The sequence below is a fragment of the Hetaerina americana genome, unplaced genomic scaffold, assembly GCF_022747635.1.
Source record: "Hetaerina americana unplaced genomic scaffold, ioHetAmer1.1.p SCAF_38, whole genome shotgun sequence".
In the NCBI taxonomy this organism is placed as follows: domain Eukaryota; kingdom Metazoa; phylum Arthropoda; class Insecta; order Odonata; family Calopterygidae; genus Hetaerina; species Hetaerina americana.
Window position 1 is genome coordinate 4,030,176 of NW_027286963.1, and position 21,642 is coordinate 4,051,817.

Genomic DNA, 21,642 nt, shown 5'->3' on the forward strand with positions numbered 1-21,642 from the left:
TGCGCATGCGCAAAAATCGAAAGGAGAGTGCATCGCTGAGTATAAGGATTCATCCGAGAATTAGCGCAGAGGTCGTATCCAATATTGAACATCCTGATATCATTAACTGAAATTAGCGTCGTGTAAAAGCGTCCTTAAGACTCTACTGAAGTTATCTTGGCGCAGCTCGCAACCAATACCTCTAGTACTGCTCACAGGCCTATAGCATTGTTGAACAAATTGAATATCTTGAGCAGATTTCATTCCTGGCATCCCTACTTCTTCCAAGCCCCTTGTTTTCCTCTAACCAACCCCTCTACCTCCCGACACTTGTTTCTCCGCGAGCCTCCTTCCTCAGTTCTCCTTCCCCTCACTACCTCCCCCCCTACAATTCCTCCCCTCCCTCCGCCCGTTTCACAAACTTCCACCGACTCTCTTCCACCCCCCCCGCTTAAACCAACCCCGCCCCCTCTTAATATTTACGGCGCTGCTCGGCTCTCGAGAATTGATTGCGACGCATTCCCTAGTCGATAGCCATCGACCTGCCATTCGCTCCCGCGTCGCCTCCCTGCATTCATTCGTCTTCGCTTCGCGCTTCTTCCTTTTTCTCTTCGACATCCAGTGCTCTTCTTTTATTTTATTTGTACGACGTTGTTGCTTTCCGAGGGTTCGCGTATTTATATTTTTTTTCAGGAGAGTGTGGGGTGTGAGGAGGAGTTGAAAACGGTGCCTCGCAATTTTCGAGTCATCGAATATTTTTTCCCTCCCACCCACGCATTTTACTAATAAATCATTCCGTTAGACTCTCTTTCTCCAGCTCGCAAAACGTCGTAGCTCGTACATGGGTTTCCCAGCCGGGCACAGGTCGATAATTACCCTCCTCATCTTTTTTTATTGGGTTTTTTTATTATTTTATTTCACGTCTCCGCCGTAGTTTCATTTCCCTTCGAGATGAACTCGATCATTTTTTAGCGTTGCGCCAGTGGTTTCTTTCGGAGCTAAACACTTCCAAATTAATGGCGATACTTAAGTTTAATGAGGCCTCGCTCTCTGTAGCTCGACGGTGGGTAATTATGCGGGATTTATGCTTTAGGAATGTTTTTTTTCAGCCGGGCGTTCGAAATTTTTGCATTACATCGTATCGCTTTAGGTCTTTAGGATGCTTCCAGCTTTGCTCTCACTCACATCATATGAAATGCGATGGATTTTCACTGCTCGGAGATCGGATATCTTACGACTTCCATCTGTTATTGAAACTAGTAGTTGATGATTGCATGCGGTTAGCCACCATCAATGTCAACTGTAAATTCAAGAACCATTAGTAAGAATTAATTGAGACCCAATCCGTAAAAAGAATAATACTATCTCATTTTCGTATGCATTGATGAATTTAATACTCTGGATTATGTTCGAATTCAGTTCAGCGTAGAAATTATCGTTGTCATCTCGATATAACAACTAATATGAACTTCATTCAAGTTGCAATTTGTTATAATTGTTCTTCTTACTAATTGAGTTTTTTAGAAACTTGGTACTTCTCTAACTTCTCAACATAATCTCCCTATATACGTGCAAATTTTACTCAACTTAGACGTGATGTTTCAGCTGGACGAAGCGTTAAGAGGGCAAATAATCCGAAAATATGTTTCTTTCATTTCGCCGTCTTTGCGTGTGTTATTGCGTGATTCTCCGTCCTCATATTATCTCGGGTATCGCCAGATTCTTGCAATACGTCGACTGAACTGTATTCATTCTCACGCAGATCTACGCACGTAATTTATCGAATATACTACAGTGAACTCTCTTCACATTTTATTTTGACTGCAATGGAGATGTGCAATCACGAAAACATTAACCCTTATTGTGGAAAAGGCTATTCGGGTCTTCCACCGGGTCAGTTTCTCCATCGATGACGCCATGATTAACTCTTTTTGAATTTAATTCACGTATTTTCACTACTTCACCTCTAAATTTGCTCTCTATGTTTACGTCAAAAGCGTAAATTCCATCAGTGAAAATGTAGAAATAATTTATATCGTTGCAAACTATGTATGTTTGGAGTTGCCTTGAAACCAATTCGCCCACGTTGGCTTATGAATGTTTATTATAAAGTATGATTCTGTGGTAATTTTGAGAAAAAAATATTTTGATAAAATATGTGCCTTCCATTAATGTCACGCAAAAAATCCAGAAAACCTTTGTGGTATTATCAACTAATTTTAAAAATTTTAATAATCTAATGAACCACAATTTAATATATGTTAATCGAAATGGCGACACGCATATTTCTATTATCTCACGGAAATAGAAAAGATTGAGTAAAACTCATCAAATTTTGAATAAAAAGTAGTATAATGAACCGTTAAAAATAAATATTGCCAGCAAATCACTCACATTAATAATTCATTAATTTACATTAATGCATTTAAAACTTAAAAGAGGGAACTAAAAATATTACATTAATGGTGTCTTGATTTTCACTGCATCCCCAGATTATCTAAGAATTTCATAGATTATGGCGATGAATGAATGAAAAATAATGAGCGTTCGTTTCCGCCAATACTGAAAATTAAGTAATTTTGGAAAATCAAGAAGGGTCCTATGAAAGCAATTGCAAAACAAATGGCCGAATACATTCGGGAATTTTGAAGTCCCGTCATTAAACTAAGGGTAAAAAAATCAAATCTCTCTGTCCTAATTATAATTGGATACATTTAAACTTCAAATGAAATGAATTACTTCGGCTTTTTACGTCGTTACACGTAATGACGACGGTAACCGATGTAATTATCCCCGAGTTCTTCGTATTTCTCCCGGATAACTCATTTTTCGAAAGCTCTGTCTCCGGAAAATAGCGTACAAATGTTAAAGTTGAAGTGCACATGTTGGAGAAATTTTATTACCAATATATATCCTTCAGCTCTAGGCGATCTATGTACGTCGATATTTTTTTCTGCTGCGCTCTCGGTTTTTTCTCTTCATATTTTAGTAGCCACTCTTCCATGGGAAATAGATAACCTTTATTCCTTCCGTGCGGAATGTGTGCTCTACTTCCAAGTTACTACGTGAAGTAATTCCTGGATTTTATCAAATAGGTTTATCTGACAGGACTGCACAGTTTTCTTCGAAGCACTTTACGAACAATTAAAAAACCTCATTGGCTAGTTCAGTAAATTTACTTATCTATTCGAAACGTTTAAGACGGGCAGTCTTGGACGCACCCCAACGTTGCTTTAAAATGATCCCATAATCTAATTTAGATGTTTACTCCTGTGCCATTAGTCTCAGAAACTTCCGCGGTCGGTGAAAATGAGTGACTTCGCTTAGATAAGACGGCGTTTTCGTCGAAGAATTAATCGAATAGACGGGTGAGGGCGGAAATGCGAATTCCTTGTATATTTTCGGAAAGGAAATGAATTTGGTCAGACCTTACCCGTTCGCTTTAATCTTTCGAGAAGGTATCAAGTCGGTACCCCCCCCTGCCCTTCTTTTTTTTCGTCGTTAGTAGTCTGTTGCTCTCCACAATGGTACGCTTGGTGAACACGTGGCACCCCATCGTTCGAGGGAAACCAGTTTGTCTGGAGGGGGTTAGAATACATAATGGTTACTTTTAAATTATTCCTAGATGGTCATATTGAATGCGCTCGTGGGTTAAGGGCTGGAGAAGCTAAAATTGAGGAGATACTCTTGAGATATCTTTCTCAATGGCGGCTGTCTTACCGCTCACAGTTCACTGGCTAGTAGGCCATGGCATTCGCCGAAGCAATCGCGAGTTGGTAGTTAAGGTTCCGCTTCTTGGGCCGAGAGTCTCCGGTAGAACGATGAGACAAGCAAGCGAGAAGGATACGTATTAGTCTGCCGTTCTTGCGGCAATTAGTTTATTAGTTTACCGGCCATTTCCTTGACTCTTTTTTTTATCTAAAAATATGAAATTGTCACGAGACTTATGCGCGTGTGGCAGAAGTGGATGCCTGTTGAGAGTATGTGTTTTTTGAAAAGAAACGGAGTATCACCATAGCGATAATAGTTGAGCTTACCAGTTTATGGTTGGTTTTTGATGGAGCCGGGGAATAAATACTACTGTACTTCTAAATCTCTAACTGGCATTAAATAAAATATCCTTCAATCACATACTTCACCTTGCTTTCATAGATAACATATTACATTTGTAAAGAATGCGAATAATTTGTTTTTTAGCCCTGCATCCCCTTCCACCTCTCATAATTCCATCCGAATTTCCTATTCTTTTCTCTCCATCAACCATGATTTCCTAGCATTCTCCCCGCTATTAATCGTGTTTAGCATCTTATCGCCTTCTCTCAGTACTGCCGTACCTTCTTCATATCCTCTCAACATCCATATCTCTCTCCCACCGGCAGGCCTAGAACTTCATCATTTGAAATCCTTTCTGTCAATTTCATTTCATTCTTCCGTCATTCATGCTTCTTCACACTTACACTATCTCAAAAGTCTCCAAAATACGCCTATCTTCATATTTATCTTATTTCTTTAACTTGAATTTTAATCCCAAGTCGGTAGTTAGAAAATGAAGCGACTCCTTTCTTTATTATTTTATGAACTGAAGGATGTGGTTTGTCGTTCAGATGATTTAGCGGTAAAGTTTTGCCTTCAGATGTACGATAGCGCAGGTGCAGAATTAAAGTGCTCCTAGCAATTTTTAAACCACTGGAAATCACCTGATTTCCAATAAGTACAATTTATCCGTATTGATTTACGTTGAATTAAAATATTTATCAATGCTATTAGTAAAATCTCACTTGATACTCATTAAGGGTCATTTGGATTTCTTAGAAATAGGTATACTCATTGATTCATTTGAATTTAAATAAAATGAAAATCATCCCGTAAATATTTACGTTTACGAAACCACACTAAACCGCTGAATCTCGTAGGGCTCATTTATTTGGTAAAATTTGAAGAGGGGGGAATTCTTGAAACCTCATTACATTCGTTCAAATTTAATTTTTGTCCTCCCAAGTTTTCAAAAAATATTTCCGAATAAGGACAAGTTGGAATACGTCATCTGTTGAGAACTTTTAATGTGCAACTACTTGTGACTTAGACGGATGACAGCTCCTAGTCCGTCAAAGAAATAAGATGTGAGATCAAAAGGAATTCGACGGTTTACATGAAGAAATTTTCCTAAATCCATTGGCCCGTCTTAACCTCGTGACATCTTATGTTGAGTGTTAGAAAAAGTTTGTAAATTTTACCTATTGCAAAAACTTGATAAGACCGGTTTCCTCAAACAGTTTCTATCATCAGGTGAGCTCTACGCAGGGGAATGCGCGACCAAACCGGTCGCTTAATGTGTGTTATATAATCCATAAAATCTGATCGAGCTTTTATTTCGTTCATTCAGAATTGACCTTTATGTGCTCATTAACTTGTAAAAATATACACATTTCGACGAGTGATAATTTTTTTGGTCGGTATTTCACCTACCGTTATTGTTTGTTTACAGCAAAAACCAGCCTTCCTTGTCCCGGAGACCTCTTCGTTTTCGTGGGAAATTTTATTGATATCATTGTATAATGCCACGGCCATAGGATTCTGCTTCGATGTGTGCTGAAGCGACAAAATTAATCGTATTAATGTATATGTGTATATATATATATATATATATATATATATATATATATATATATATATATATATATATATATATATATATATATGTATGTATGTATGTATGTATGTATGTATGTATGTTCGTTTTGGCCTACCAAATCTCAATCTCGTCAAGGCGTCCTTCCAAACGCTCATCTGTGGAATTTTCGTTGCGAGCAGACTAATGGTAGCTCTGGGTTTCTCCCAATCCTGTTTCGTCTCTCTCTTAGCCTCACGCACCCTAATTACCCACCTTTCCCTATTGGCAACACGAATTCTGCTCCCGAGCGCCTCTTGACATTAATTGCAACTCATACATTAAACGAGTTGTGACAGGTCGTTCTTGTTTTGATTTAAAAATAAAAAGTTACATCGAGGCTTAGCATGACGAGTGCGAAATTAACCCGGAAAATCCTCTGGTTGGAATTTCTCATAAAAAGGAGAAAAAAGAAGAATATGACTTACAAAAAGAAACGGTTTAGAAAGCTACAGGATTTGGCGAACTGGAAATATGCTTCGTGTTTTACTGTGCATCGAAAGATGTTGAGCGCTTTTTGCGTTCAGATATTGAGCTTGCAGAGTTGCAAATTTACAGTTAATTTATAATTTAATTTAATTTCCATTGCTTATGTAATAGATATGCTACAAATGGAATATAAAAGATGAATAGAATGCTCAAAATCCTGTCCACAGCTTTGAAAAAATGGAAACTGAAAATAAATGTGGAAAATACCCAAGGTACGATAGCTTCTAGATGCATGGCAGAACCCCCTATAAATTAAATGATAGGGGAATCAATGATAAGCCAAGTAGAAGAGTTCTGCTTTTTCTGGAGTGTAATCTATAGAAAACACAGACGTACCTTTGCAACTGAAAGAAGGATAGTCTTGACATAAGGCATATGAAAATAAAAATAGTCTTTTAGGAAAAAAGCACATGAAATTTAAAATTAGAAAATTCTTTGCAAAAGCGTTTATTTGGAGTACATTATTTTATGTATTTGAAACTTGGATATTGAGAAAGAGGGAAAAGGCTCGGTTGTAAGCAATGGGAATGTGGATTAGGAGATGCACAAGATGGATGGACAAGAAAAGCAACATAGAAGTATTGAGAGAAATTAAAGATGAAAGGAATTTAATAAAAATTTGTTGGACGTTTGCTCAGACATAGAAACTTCCTCTAAATATAATGAGGGAAAAATAAAATGAATAAAAGGAAGAGAAAGTGCAAGAAAGAAATTTATAGGTGATATTTAAAGTACAATGAGAGTAACAATATACAAGTAACTGAAAAGAACGACAATGGAGAGAGATGAATGGCTGCAGTGACAAGGTTTCGCTTTTAGAAGATGACGACGATGATTTAGTCGGTAAATTGCAAAGCAAATACCAAGCTATCAACAGATTATTTACATTCACGAATGTTAAGTGTACTACTCACGCGTGCGTAGACTGGTCTGAGACATGCACAGGTTGTGAATGAGTCTCGCATCCCTTCAATCTATTCCTATTTTCTACAATGCATGTGCATTCTTTAATTCTACTCAATTTGCTCTGTCTTAAACCTTTGTGTACTCTACGAAAAGGACAAATACGTGCATGCTCATTTTATTTTATTTCTTTCTATCAATGGTCTCATTACTGCTATTGCATCACGCGTGTCTTTACCCTTCCTGGACCAAAACTTTTCTCTTATCCTTAATTAAACGTCTAACATCCTTATTTCATAAAAGTACATGCAAGTTTGTATTCTTGCGCACGAACGATTTTTTTTTACTTTAAACGTAATATCTCTTCCCCTCTTGGGTATTATACAATGATGAGTAAACGGTAAATATCCCAACACAGATCTCAGTCACGCAGCAATCACAATCGCCTTAATTTGCATCGCTTCATTCGTTTCGTAATGAGGTATGTGACGAGGAGGAGTCGAAAGAGACGTGAAAATACGACTCAAGGGTTATTGGCTCTGTCTATCCGACCGCACGTGTGCATGGCCAGTATTTTCTTTTTTTTAAAGGAGGAGAAAAATATCTGCGATACGCAGTGTCGCACACGGAGAGAGGTGACATCGAAAGACTTGACGAGGAAAAACATAGCTCGCTGTTGTCACGAACGAGTTAATCGCCTCTTCGCCGGAATATTCCGTCTTCGTGCCCGATACGTTAGACCAAAATGAGATGCCATTTGAAGGGTTAAAAAAAATAACATGATCCTCTAAAGGAAGTGAAATGTTTGAGTTAAGGGGAGGTGGTCATGCTTAGGGTACAAACGGCTAATAAAGATTACTACTCACTTTCTCTTTATAGCTGTCTAATATTTTTCGGTTATCATTCAGGACTTAGGCATTCCTGCTAGTTTTAAACGGTTTAAACTGAAGATGAGAAATAACAAGCTTTAGTTGCCCGGTCAGTAAAAGGGTTGTAGTTATTGCTGAGCGCATTAATTAGTATACGCGTATAATGCGAATAAATATAACCAAAGCGAAGGATATAAGATTGTCGGGGAAGAGGAAGGTTAAGTTAAACGTTAATATAGGAGGGCAGACATTAGAACAGGTGGAACAGTTTACGTTTCTTGGAAGTTTCTTCAAACAACTTGGTCTTAGTGGTAGGCACAACAGGCTTTTGAAAGAGGCTAAGTATGTTAAGAAAATATGAGTGTAGGCTTTGATATAGATCGTCTTTTTGAACGGTTCGGAAACTTGGTCTTTTGGTGAAGATGATAGATGCAGATTGTAATTGACATTTGTAATGTGGGTGTTGAAAGGAATGGAAAAAAGGTGAGATGGGCAGAAAGGAAAACAATGGAGGAGATTTTGGGCGTGGCAAGGTAGGGAATGAGTTTGTTGTGAGAAATCCAAAGGTGGCTGGAAAGATGGATGCAGAGCATTTCGATTGGCAATGAGACGTTAGGCAATCTAGGAAGGGCAGGCATAGGATAGAGATGTTGAACGGAATGAAGAGAGAAGAAAGTATGCGGAAATGATGAAGGGTTTGTTATAGTGTTGGCTGCCAGGTTATGTCTTGCTGGACGAAGCTAAGGAATGTAGGAGTTTACTGCCTGTTTCCATCCAAAACCCTCCTAAAACGGTATAGAACCAAATAATTGAATTGGAAAACACTCATTATTACGCGATGTTGACAGGTGACATGGATACATATTTGCGTGTGTAAGTGTTCGTGTATTTACTCATGAGGAAATATTTATTATTATCCATACGTAAAGGTATATTTTTACATAAAATTTGGTACCCTCATACAGCCACACGCTCTCCTGGTATATTACAGGCTATTGTGTAGATGCAAGTGTAGAAATCTGTGTGTGTGAAATTCATAGGTGTAGAATAAATCTAGGAGGGATAATGGTCCTCCCCGCTGGCACCAATCTGTAGAATATTTTTACTGGGAAAAATACTTGTTATAATATCGTTATTTTAAAAATACAGAAGCAACCCGCTAACATCCACATTGTTTAAACATAGAGCACGTAATAAATCCAAAATCTAAGGTCAATAAGCATTACCGAATTCCAATAGTATTATTTCTATGAAGCTTTTTTTACGTTTTATGTAGTTGGTCACCCTTTTACTGAGGTTTGATGGAAAACCTTCCATTTCACATTCTCTAAATACGTTAAAATATGTGCTTTGGTCGTAAAAATAATATTTTAAAGATTCTTCGTGTCTTAATCGGTAGGTGTTTTATTGATGATGAGTGGTGCCAGTGCAGCTGAGGCATATCTTTCCTTCAGAAGGTGCTTTTCTTCTTTGCAGATCAACAATTTTCCCGAATACTTGGGGACGGTCGACGACTTTGTGACGGATAATGACTTGCAGACCTTGCGAGCGTTCAAACGTTGCGATAAAGAGCGTCCGGCGACCTTTATATGCCGATCATACATTTCCTACCTGAATTACCGTGATGGTCATGTTGTTTAGGTCAAACCTCGCGTTGTGACCTCGTTTCGTCCCTCGCTGCTAGTAATGTCCGCATTCAAATCGCATCGTTCCTCCACTGAGATGAAAATCGCATCCGCAATGATAGCCACGGAGCAATCAGCGAGCGAGTTCGCCTAGCACTTTCCGGTTCACGTCGCTCACAAGATGCCTTCGTAACACTTCGCTCCGAGTGTAATAAAACAATGATTTAATGCGTTCCAATTGCGCAGCATGGAAAAATTATCGCTATCGGACTTCTGTTCGGAATCGTTGCAATTTATTCTTGCCTGCACTCCGATACCGATTGGATATTTGTTTTTATTTATTTGATTTGAGTTTTGGATTTAATATTTCAGCGTGAGCTGAAGCATTGCTCCGCTATGATTTAAACCTTAGATGAAACTATTTTTTCGCCTGTTTCGACGTTCATTCAATCGTGGATTCATCGTGAGATTGCTTTCTAGCCGACCCTATCGCTTTTTGCGCATAGTCGTTAAAAGGACATCTAGGGTATAAAATATTATTATTGTTTGTTAGTGTACCATTTAAGGCAGGATTTGAATGCATTTAGACTGATCATGCATTGAAATCTGTCTTCAATATCAAATATTTCCTCACTCCTTTCTTTCCGTTCAACATGAACCTATCGTCATTCTCTTACCCTTCGATGTCATTCAGTTATTTATGTACATATTTATTTATTTATTTCGGGGGCCTCTCTCAATCCATATGCTCTGAATCCATCTTTCTTGCCTCCAATGGGTTGGCGATGGGATGTGAATACTGTGATATGGAGAGGAAAACGCCGCGAAAACATCGAAGGGGAAGAGTATGACGATAGGTTCTTGTTGGACGGAAAGAAAGGACTCAGTAAATATTAAAAATTGACGATGATTAGTCTATATCCATTCAAATATATATATATATATATATATATATATATATATATATATATATATATATATATATATATATATATATATATATATATATAAAACACGTCGGTGATGCCGTATTTACTTGAGCCTTACCCAATTGAACGTTACTGATGGTGGAACCCCATTGGGGAATAAAAATTAACAGTTTAAACGCGTGCATACATCGCCATGCATTTCTTGCTTCGCCGTCTTCTCTAGCGCCCTCTTGCACGGGAGGCTCTGCATCTCGGAGGAGACGTCATGAGATTGATTGAGAGGTGATCTGGGAGAGTCTTTCCGATTTCCCTTCAGCTCGCTCCCTTTCACGTTGCTTTCTCAGTTTACGGGGCGCAAAGAGAAAGCACCGGAAAGACACGCGCAAATAGTTTTGTTCCTCGGGGTTTTTTATGGTTCTCAAGATTTCCCATTTTCGTACAATTCAGGGTGAAAAAGGGTTTTCTTTGCCCTGGGCGATGTGTCAGCAAAGCGGTTGAATGAAAGGATGAGTTTAGATGTTTCTCCCTCTGCTGTCGCTGTCTACACCATTTGTACAAAATTCGCGCAACCTTCTTAGCACAGCTTTCTGCATCTTTCTCATCGCATTTCTACCTTATTTGTCTATAGCTTTCTGTTTCATTGCTATTTATTATTTTTACGTTCTCATGTGGTCCAAACCCTCTTTTGCACAAGCTTATCTATTTTTCCTGCAAATACATAAAAGCAGTAAATGATATTTTACCTCGACTAATACAAATTTATACTCGTGAGCCAATAATCCTATGTAGATCCTATCGCTAAGGTTTCTGTAAGTGCAAGTACTAATCACTATGATTTACCTGCTCTTCAACTACTTATGGAATTTAATTTTTAGCCTTTCCTATGCTAAGGGTAAATGCGAAGGCTTGTCGATGATATTTGGGTGCAGAAGTTTTGTTTTATTCATATCCATATTCAGCCAGTACGCGTTTATACCTGCGAGTGTATTTTCGTGGACTTTTCGTTGGTTGTACGACGAGTGATTGGAAGCGTCCCTAATCCGCCGTATCCATTTCCTTACGATAACGGCAGGTTTGTGGACGAACAGCAAAAGGTAAGCTTTGGATGGACACAGAATCACTACCACTACATTTCTTCGTTTTGCTTATTGTTTGATTCTATAAACTACAATAAACCCATCTTTATTTCAGAATACTTTCAATCTGCTTTATTTCCATACAACATTCCTATCTTTTTCTTTCTACTTCCTCGCTTACCCAACGTTCTCCCCTCTTCCACCGTCCTCAATATTCCGTTGCCAATCAAAATGTGCTGAATCCACTATATCTGCCTCCATTGGACTTCTCCCAACAATTATCTCTCCTCATCTCACAGCATGCATATGTTTGATGTTTTTTATAATTCACTTTTTCTATCCTTATACCCAAGTTCCAAAAGCCATCATTTTACGCTTATCGTCTTACTTCAATCTCGGAGTATAAATTTAAAATAAGGCGGCAGGGTACTATAATAAAAATCTTTAAGCGGCCTTTAAACTATCTCTCCTTAGTAGGTTGAGGTAATGGTTTGTTTAGTTTTTTACTGCTTCGCAAAAATCCCTTTAAAATATCGATCCCTTCTTAGAGCATTTCTTTCGTTCTGTACCCCCCTCGGATAGCCAACCGTGAAGTGAGCTCTCTCGTGCTCTCAACGTCGGAGTTGCATTATGGGATCTTCGTCTTTTTTTTTGTCGCGGGTGGGATAAAACGGGGCGCGATCATCAAAGAGGGCTCCCGTTAATATAGGGCACCAGCTCGAGCCCGACCGGTCGTACATCTTCTCCGGAGTGTGAACTAGAATCGCGAAAATGTGGGAAAGTTTCAACGGCACGCTGGCGTGATCTGAAACGATTTTTTCCGCGCATCCTCCTTCGATCCCCCACCCATTTTCCCTCCGATCTCACCCCCACGCCTATCCTCTCCCTCACCCCTTCCCCCTATCAACTCCCTTTAAACCCCCTGGAACTTGCTGCTGCTCCATCCACCCCCGCGCCCCTGATCAAAAGGTCTCTTTCTCCCTCTCCTTCTTCCATCCCTTCCGTGTCGCTAGCTGATATTCACGAAACGAGGCACAGCTTTCGGGAGTTATCCATTAACGGACCTTCGCTCTCTCCCAACCCCCCTTCAAAATCTTCCTCTGCTCTCTCTCCCTTTCTCTCTCGTTATTGGTCTTTCTCCAGTCACCATTCCCTCCTCCGATCAAATTTTTTCCTTTTATTGCGTGCGATATTTCATTTCAACGATTCATTAGAGACAAATCATTGGTAGTTAAATCTTTGGGTAAAATTTTACTTTTTTTGCTGGGTTCTTCGAATAATTACTCATCGTTTAATTACTTTCTATTTAGCTTTTTTGGCGAAATTGTACCATTAAGCTTTCTCAAAAAATTTTGCTATTTTGCAAATATTAAAAGATATAAGTTTAATTTTCACATAACGTAAGAAATATTTTTCTCATGTATGTTGTAGCTTTCTCGTAGTATTTTGTATCTACCTCCTACTCCCTATCAGTAGCATTCATACATGCATACGGGTGTGTGTGTTTTTATATACACACGCACATCAACACACATTTAAATGTATATATATATATACACACACACACACACACACACACGAGGTTCATCCGGAAAGTAGTACCCGTTCGTGAAATAAAGACACAAAAGTAAATATTAACAAACATAAAAAATTTTATTTGAAAGAGGATACTTTAAACTACTTCTCAACATAATCTCCAAGCAAATTAAGGCATTTGTCATAACGTGTGACAAGTTTCTGTATTCCTGCTGCATAGTCCTTCGCCGCCAGCTCATTGAGATACGCGAGGGACCCATCTTGCACAAATTTTTGCATAATGCAGATGGTGTTTAACAATTTCATGAACAATTGTTCGAGAAACATTGGGAAAATGCTCACAGATGTCATCAATTGTGACGCGCCGATCGTTCCTCACGAATTCGTCAACTGAGCTCACCAGTTGGTCTGTAATGACAGACGGTCTCTCCGAACGCTCATCGTCGTGTGTGTTCCCCCTCCCCATGTTGAAGTTGCGACACCACCGCCGAACAGACGACTCGTCCATTACATTGTCTCCATACACCTCCTTTAATTGGCGATGAATATCACATGGGCGAACGTTTCTTGCATTGAGGAATTTAATCACTGCCCTCACTTCACAACTGGCGGCGTTCTCAATTTTTTTAAACATTGTAAACAATCACAGAAACAACACAGGCAATGCTAGCGTCACGCAACTTGGCTCAGAGAAGGCAGACAAGCCACTGAAGCTATCTGACCTCGTCCAGCGGCTACTCGCGTCGTCAGCACTTCATGCGGCACGAACGGGTACTACTTTCCGGATGACCTTCGTGTGTGTGTGTATATATATATATATGTTACTGGTGATATGTGTGTTTAGACACTATCCCACTTGTGTCCAGGAGTCGTGCATTCTTTCAATTTTTCGTGGCACTATGCTCGGAATCCAAATTTTTTCAACTTTGGTCATTTATTTTCCTACATTTCTCCACCCCCTATCTCTGCATCCCGAGTCCCTGCACGCTCACCCGCCACCTTTCCTCTCACCCCCATACCTAAATTGATACACTCTCAGGCACCCACGGTTGGGCGCTCTGCGTTGAGAAATCGCATTGCTCAAAATGACGGGTCTCAGGATGCAAAGTGCACGAGGGGGTTTCCCCCGCCCCTTCAATTTTGAGGCCGTAGAGGGAGTGGGTGGTTGTTGGCGAGAAGGTTTGTTGGGGGCCTGAAGGAATGACGATGATGGGAAAGAAAAAATATATTTGGAAAAGAGGAAGCATCTTTCATGTAGCACCTGTATACGTGTAGTTTTGGGCAGTCTATCAAGACGACAGCAGCTGTGTTGGGTCATTGTTTTTTGGTATTCTGTCGGTTAAGGTAGGTTTTGGATGCACACATCCTATGTAACGGTCCATAGATGTATTTCTTTCCTTACACCTTCGTGTCAAAAGCTTCCAATCCACGCCTATGATTTTAATTCAACGACTATGTTACAGCGCCTTATATAACCACGCTACACGTCAAAGGTTTACGAATCTTTTCTTTACGTCCTTACTCAGTGTCCCTCTCAAGTCCTTTCTCTTTTACCTAATGCAATTCGTGTTCTTTTATCCGTAATACTTTGACCATCTTGGCCCAAAATGCAGTTACAATTCAGTCTAAGCCCAAATGCTTGCACATTCGCCCAGTCATCTGTAATACCTTATATGTTTCATGGTTGGTTTTTACCCCAGCGATGAAAATGTTAGAGAACGTGGCAGAAGGTTGACCGCTTTCTTTGGCTTGCTGAGTTAATTTCACCCTGGAACCGCATTCGGCGCATATTTCGTCTGGTCCACGAATACTGATAGCACCAGCTACGTGTGCACAACGTTGATGAGTTCGGGTCGATGCCCAACGAGGATGCATCGTTATCTGCGCTTCGTCAACACTTCTTCTTACGGGCCGCAGCGTTTTGGCGTGAGGAAGGTTTTATGGAGGCGCGGATTGTTGCTCCATTCGATCGAATCCCGATGAAATTAGTTCACCATTTAGATTTTGAGCCCTAAGTCTTCTCTAAATTCTTTGTGTTCGGGAATTCACATTTTCTACTAGGATTTGTGAGACTGTGAAAACTTGCACTTAGCGGCTGAGGAGAGTGATTTGTCTTGAAATGACCTACCTACTCCAAAGGAGGCGAAATTCACGCTTGTCGAGAGGTGCACGTTCTGCGAATCCGCGGGAGATGCTGGAACAGGAGCGTGATTCGCGTATTAACGGCGTGGAGGTGTGCTATCACAGTGGGCATAGAGTCATCCGGTAGTTGGTGGTAGTTATTAGCGGGTAGGCGAGCGACAGCTGATGTCATTTGTGCCGTTTGGAATATGTGGGTGATTTGGTACATCTGCATCTACGTCTTATTATACAGGCCGTCCAGGAGGTATTTCGCAGAGGGATTTTTGGTCACCAGTTACTGAATGGTTAAGTGCTCGAAGTTAGTGGTTCGCAGTTAGGTTCATAGGTCATAGGTTAATCGTATTATAGCTTTGTTTTTGCTGTGATCCTGAATCAAAAGAGGATGGAATGAATTCATAAATCTATTGATCCTGCAGTATATCTCCTTTATGTAATTTGAATGGTCTAAACAGCCGATGTAATGAGAGATTTCATGATTTCTTTTGGCCCCAAAAGTTCAAAAATATATGGTCCTCTAACTTTCTAATAGCCTTTATCTCACCTTCTCCTTTCATATTTAGTGGGATTTCCATCCTAGTTCCTTTGTTAACCCATGTTACGCCCACCATCCTTGAGCAACATTTTTTTTTTTACCTTTTCTATCTCCGACGGGCTCCAAATAATTGCCGCATATTGCAATTGCGGCCTTGCCAACGCAAAGAAACCCCTCTCCCTTACTTAATCATTACGTTTTACTACGACTCATCAATTGAAGTCCAAGTTTCCTTCCGGGACGAATCCATAAATCCTCTTCATATACTCGCTTCGTGAAAAGTTTTTCGTGGGGGTGCATGATCGTAACTTGTCGCGTAATTATCCTTATTTCGAACACTTTGGTTTTGTACGCGATGCTGTTTTTCATTTGTTTTTTTCCCACCTATTTTATGGTTGCACATTTTTTTAGAGGTAAAAGTAAGAGCTGCATTTTTCGTTAATTTGGGAAAGATTGATCAGAAGCTAGAGAAATAAAAACCCGGCGTCAGCCACAGCCTTCTTTCTCCCTTAACGAACGGTGCTGAGGGGTCACAATATTTAATGTTTCATCCGTCGAATGGCGTGCACCATTCCAGAAAAGTGATTTCCACACGATACCCATTGTTACATTGTTAGGGGTACCTCTAAAAAAACTCTGCCCGTGATTCGAACTCGGCCCCTCTAAGAATTAAAAGCCGGGGCACGAGCCACCGCAGCAAATTTTTATGTCCAATGATATCCTATCCCTTTTGGAAACGACAGTTGGCGGCGAATCATTTTTTGGCGACGGTTCAAAAAAAGCAATCGGATCGCATTCAGGTTCATTTTTCGTGAAAGTAGACATTCTTTTTCGTCATGCCCATCACTTGTATTGATGACCAGTTTCTGCGTCGTTGGGATTTTAAGCGAACGAATTGGGAGTGGTTGGAGAGGGTGCGTGGGGGAGGGGCGGTGGGGTGAAGGTGACACAAGCCCACAGCCCCCTCAATCACCATATGCAAAACCTTAAGATTTCTTCCGTCCTTCGTCCTTCAAGGGCATTGTTTACAAAGCCAAAGTCCAAGCCGTCGGCGAATAACGGGGCGGAAATATGAGCGGAATTCCCTTGTGTCACAGCTGTCGGGCCTGTCAACGCATGGCTGAAAATTCGAGAACTATACGTACGTGCCTAACTGGGATTCGAATCCGGTTCTTCTTGATAACCGATCAACTGCGAGACCGAGTTGAGATATCGAGGCGTCCTTTTTATCATTGAAATTTTACATTCTTTGGCATTTGATACTTGTGACATGAATGCGGAACAGCTCCTAACGTAACACAAAGAGAAGAATTTAGTTCGGTATAGAAGGACTCACCAAGAGACAGGAGTAGCCCGATTATGCGGCTAAGTTACTATGGTGGAAGTCAAGGGACCTGGGTTCGAATCCCAATCAAAGGCGAATGATTTTGAAGTGATGTTGAAATTCTGGAATTATCGGTGGTTGACACCTTTAAAGTAACCGTTGCGGCATTCTCTTCAACACGGAAGGAAGTTATCGGTATGGTTTGTATCATGCCAACATAATATGGTGCCCTCCCTGAGCATCGCAAAGTACTAGGTAAAGATAAAATGGGTATTGTACGTTTGTGTGATGAGAAAGTGGATATTATCAAATATTTTATTGACCTTTTAAGGCGTGGACACCCCTTGAATATCTGGGAGGTAGGTGCGGTGATGAATTGAGAGAGGAAATAGACCCAATATCCACTATGTCTGACAGCTAAATATCCCAGAGGAAATCAATTCCTTGCGCTTCGTGTCATTCTTCCGATATTCTCGAGTTCCCTTCTTATTTATTTTCCTCCCGTTGTCTCCTGTGTGCGAGCGGGGGGAGAGGATAGTATGGATCGGAAGGGGAGCGTGACTTAGGGGGTTTGCGGGAGACGGAGGGGTGGCTGGGAAAACTGTAGGGGTCGGAAAATCGTGGCTCCTGGCGACGGGAGCGTTGTTGTGGTTATTTCGTCTCGACTGTGAGTTCCGTTAACTTAGCTCCACGGGCTGCGTCGCCTGCTTCGTCCGTTCGTCACGGAATTCCGTAGAATAAACATTCCGAGGGGACTGGAGCGGTCGCCAAGATTTTTGCGGCTGGGTGAAAGGAACATACCAGACTTTTCAATCGAATTCTTCTCTCCAATTCTGCTCCCTCTCTTGGGGTAACTCAAAAAACCCAAGATTTTAGACGCGTTTTTCTCGGCTAAATAGCCAGGATAACTCCCCCTATCCTGATGTGTGAATTTCACAAGCCGTCGGGCTTAGTCTTGGGTGAACCATCTTTGAGAGAGATTAGGTAGAGTTAGTTATCTTTGACCAAACTTTAACGTTGCCACCAGGAAAATCGCCTAATTGCAACGTAATTCTAAAATAAATAAACTCTATCACCACCTACCGAAACGACCTTCGGGTTGTTTACTGTGTTTATGGTTTTTTATATTGTTATTTATAAAGATATATGTTTGTATATACACATGCATACATATATCTCCATGCATTGAATTTTTTCTGTTAGCAAACTGGATAAATGAAAAGTTTTGTTTACATTGCAAATAAAGAAACTTTCATCTATATAACTTAAGTTTTAAATTATTCTGCAAGTTCCAATCTCAGCTTTCGGATTCAACGTGCAATTAGCAATCTTGTGATATCTTGTAATCTTCTCTTTATTACATTTTTAGCGGTGTGAACTGTTTAATGAGTCGATATGCCCAGCTATACTGTTACCATCAATTGTCAATTAACTTTTACGAAAGCTTATCCCCTCTCATTCATTTAACCTTTTGCTTCGGACGCATCTTCTGCGTTGTTTGTTTTTTCATGAAGCTTATCTAATTTGTCCAGCAGATGGCGTTTATCCAGCTTGCCGAGAGAAAAAAATTGTGTGCGTGTAGTTCTTATGAATCACCGTGGGTGTCTCATTCCGTATTTTGGAATAAGCAAGTGCATCATTCATATGTCACTGTTATGACCTCCTCCTCCTCCTCCTCACATTATCACGGCCACCCCGTCGCGTGACTTGGGGACAATGCTCCCGAGCGAAATAGCAATCATGCTCAAAGCGACCGCCAATGGAAGGTAAAAATAAAGTCTGAAGCGATAGTACCTCGCGCACCGGCGATAATTGTTCACTAACGTCCTTACGGCGGGCGTATCACAAAAAACAGGTCTCCCTTACTTCGTGAGATACAGGCTGTGGCCATTTCGGAACCACCTGCCTCCGTTTGGCTTTCGGACCTTGTAGACTTTTTTTTTAATGCTTTCAGCGGTAGAGCTTCTCTGATAATACGATATCCCGTATATTTTTAATGAATAATAATTCCTGCTGCCCATTGCGTTCCACTTTCTTTTCATTTCAGAGTGAATAAGATATCCGAATATTTGTAGTACGTAGATTGGGTCTAAAAGAGGAGGAAATGTTTTTGATGTTTCTATCGCGATAATGAAAAATAGACTGTCTATAGAGACCGTCCAAAGCTTTCCTTTGGTGGGTAGAATACTTTGAATTGATCGGGTTTTGAAGACCTTCATAGAATGAAGAATATTTGGTAACTGGTGTAGAGAAAGGAAGAGAGTTGGCTTTCTAGACAGCATGAGGTTTACTACTAGTGGTGCAGATATGGTACAGCATGGTACCAGCCTAGCACACACTGTCACGAGCTACGGTGACGACTTGCGGGGTATTTGTAGAGATGTAGTCAGTCAGAATGTACGAAGAAATGAAGGATATAATGTAGGGTAAAGAAAGAGAAATCTCACGATATCTTTAAATAAATGAATGCCAGGGATGTACGAAAACCCTACCTTTAAATAGGTTGAATATCTTGAACAAATCAGAATGTGATCTGAATGCCCTGCCCTGCTTACCTAACCCGAGGGCTCGGGATCCAACCCCGGCTGGGGCGGAATTATTCAGAGGTCTTCCGACCCCTACTTGGTTGTCAAGTGTAGGGAACACTTAAAGTGGATTACGCCTTCCGGAGGGTGTGAGTTAAAACGTGTGACCCCTTGGCGCCTTTCGTTTACGGAGTAGGCTAATGATTAAGCCGGGTTTTCCTCTGGTCACCTTTTTCCCCCATTTCCTGAAATTCCTACCTCTTCCAAATTATTCACTTTATCCACAAATGGCTCGAATGACCTCGGCTGTCGGTCGCACTCCCTAGGAACTACGGCCACTCTTCCATTTCTCGCAGCCGCAGAAAGGTAAATTCCTAACATAAGTTTTGATGGACCGGTTGTTTATGTTACAATCCGGGTCCCCAAATTTCGCTGAGAGTCCTCTCTTGGAAACCCGTGGAAAGGACGTGATTGCTAATCACTTCGTTGGAAATCATGTATGCACGCGTTTAAACTGTTAATTTTTATTCCCCAATGGGGTTCCACCATCAGTAACGTTCAATTGGGTCAGGCTCAAGTAAATACAGCATCACAGACGTGTTATATATATATGTGTATATATATATATATATATATATATATATATATATATATATATACACACACACACACACACACACACACACACACACACACACATGTCATCGCCGCTCATTCATCACTCGCGCCGGCAAAGTTTCCACCTGTAGAGTTTTTTATGATTCTTTTTAGGTTTTTGATAACGGCTCCGCTCGTTTCCAGTTTTTGTCTACCTTTTCAACCCGCGGGGCTTGAGGACTTAATAGTCACTTAACGGAAAGCGTTTTGGAGGAAGAGTATCACGGAAAGGTTTCCCTTCTCTTTCAGCATCGGCTCCAGGATGCAAAATCGGTGCCATCCAGCATTCAAATTTCTCAAGCCGCCATTGCAGGAAGAAAGGGAGCGCTCCAAACCGTTAATCTTTCTTTTTTTTCCTTTGTGCAATGAGCTCATCTTTTAACGAACATTTGAAAATTAATATTCGTCCCCACGTTAATGTCTGCGAACTATATTTACTTGTGTGCCCTCCAACAATTAATTTAAGCCTCCAATAATTAATTTAAGTCTCTAATGCGTTTTAAACTCGGTCTTAAAAAAAAAGAAAATCTGTCAGGAATACGTGCCTCAGCCACCGAGAGCTCGTGTGATCTACGATCTCGTATACACGTATGGTCTCTGCTAATGGGCCATGGAATGTGACAAATATTAGGTCAAAATATTATTGACTAAGTGCGGTCATAATGACCGCCGCATTTGCGTTCACCTCGCAGGAAATTGATGTGCTTTTAGAGTTGATAGCTTTAATTCTTTCAGGACATTTTTCCTCTTTGTAATTCCTGTTAAGAAGTCAGATCCAGTAGTTATCTGGCAGGTACTGAGTTCTGCAGATCTCTATTCATATTTGTGTACCCTATTTTATTGTTAAAGGAATTTCTAGAAAATGATTCTTTGATATCGATTGCACGTGACTGCAGCAGACACTTTTATGCCCGCGAATCATGGACGCATGTGAGCTATTTTGAGCACGGTAAAAGGATGCTTAAAAGACATTGGGTGTAGACGAAACTTCAGAGCTTGGATTGGAGGTCGCACTAATTACTATGTTTAGGGGTTCAAGAACTTTTCTCATGCTTCAATGTATGAATAAATTCGTCATATTTTTGGTAGCAATGACTCTTTGGGTTTCATGAGATAGATGAAGAATGTTCTTCTTCTAAGTTGCTGTGGTTTTATTGCACTTTTGCTATCAATGACTACGAAGAGCGTTTGTTCATTTTAATACATAGCTCTCGCTGTCGTTTGATGTACTGATTTAATCCTTCTAGATTGGAGTGTATGTGCCAGGTGTATAAAGAACTCCGACAGCGAGCGAAGAAGCTGCATTTAGTTTGGGTTCATCATATCATTCCCTTTGCTTCCTTTGTAAGGATCCAAGTGGAAATATTCTCATGAGATCCCCTTGGAGA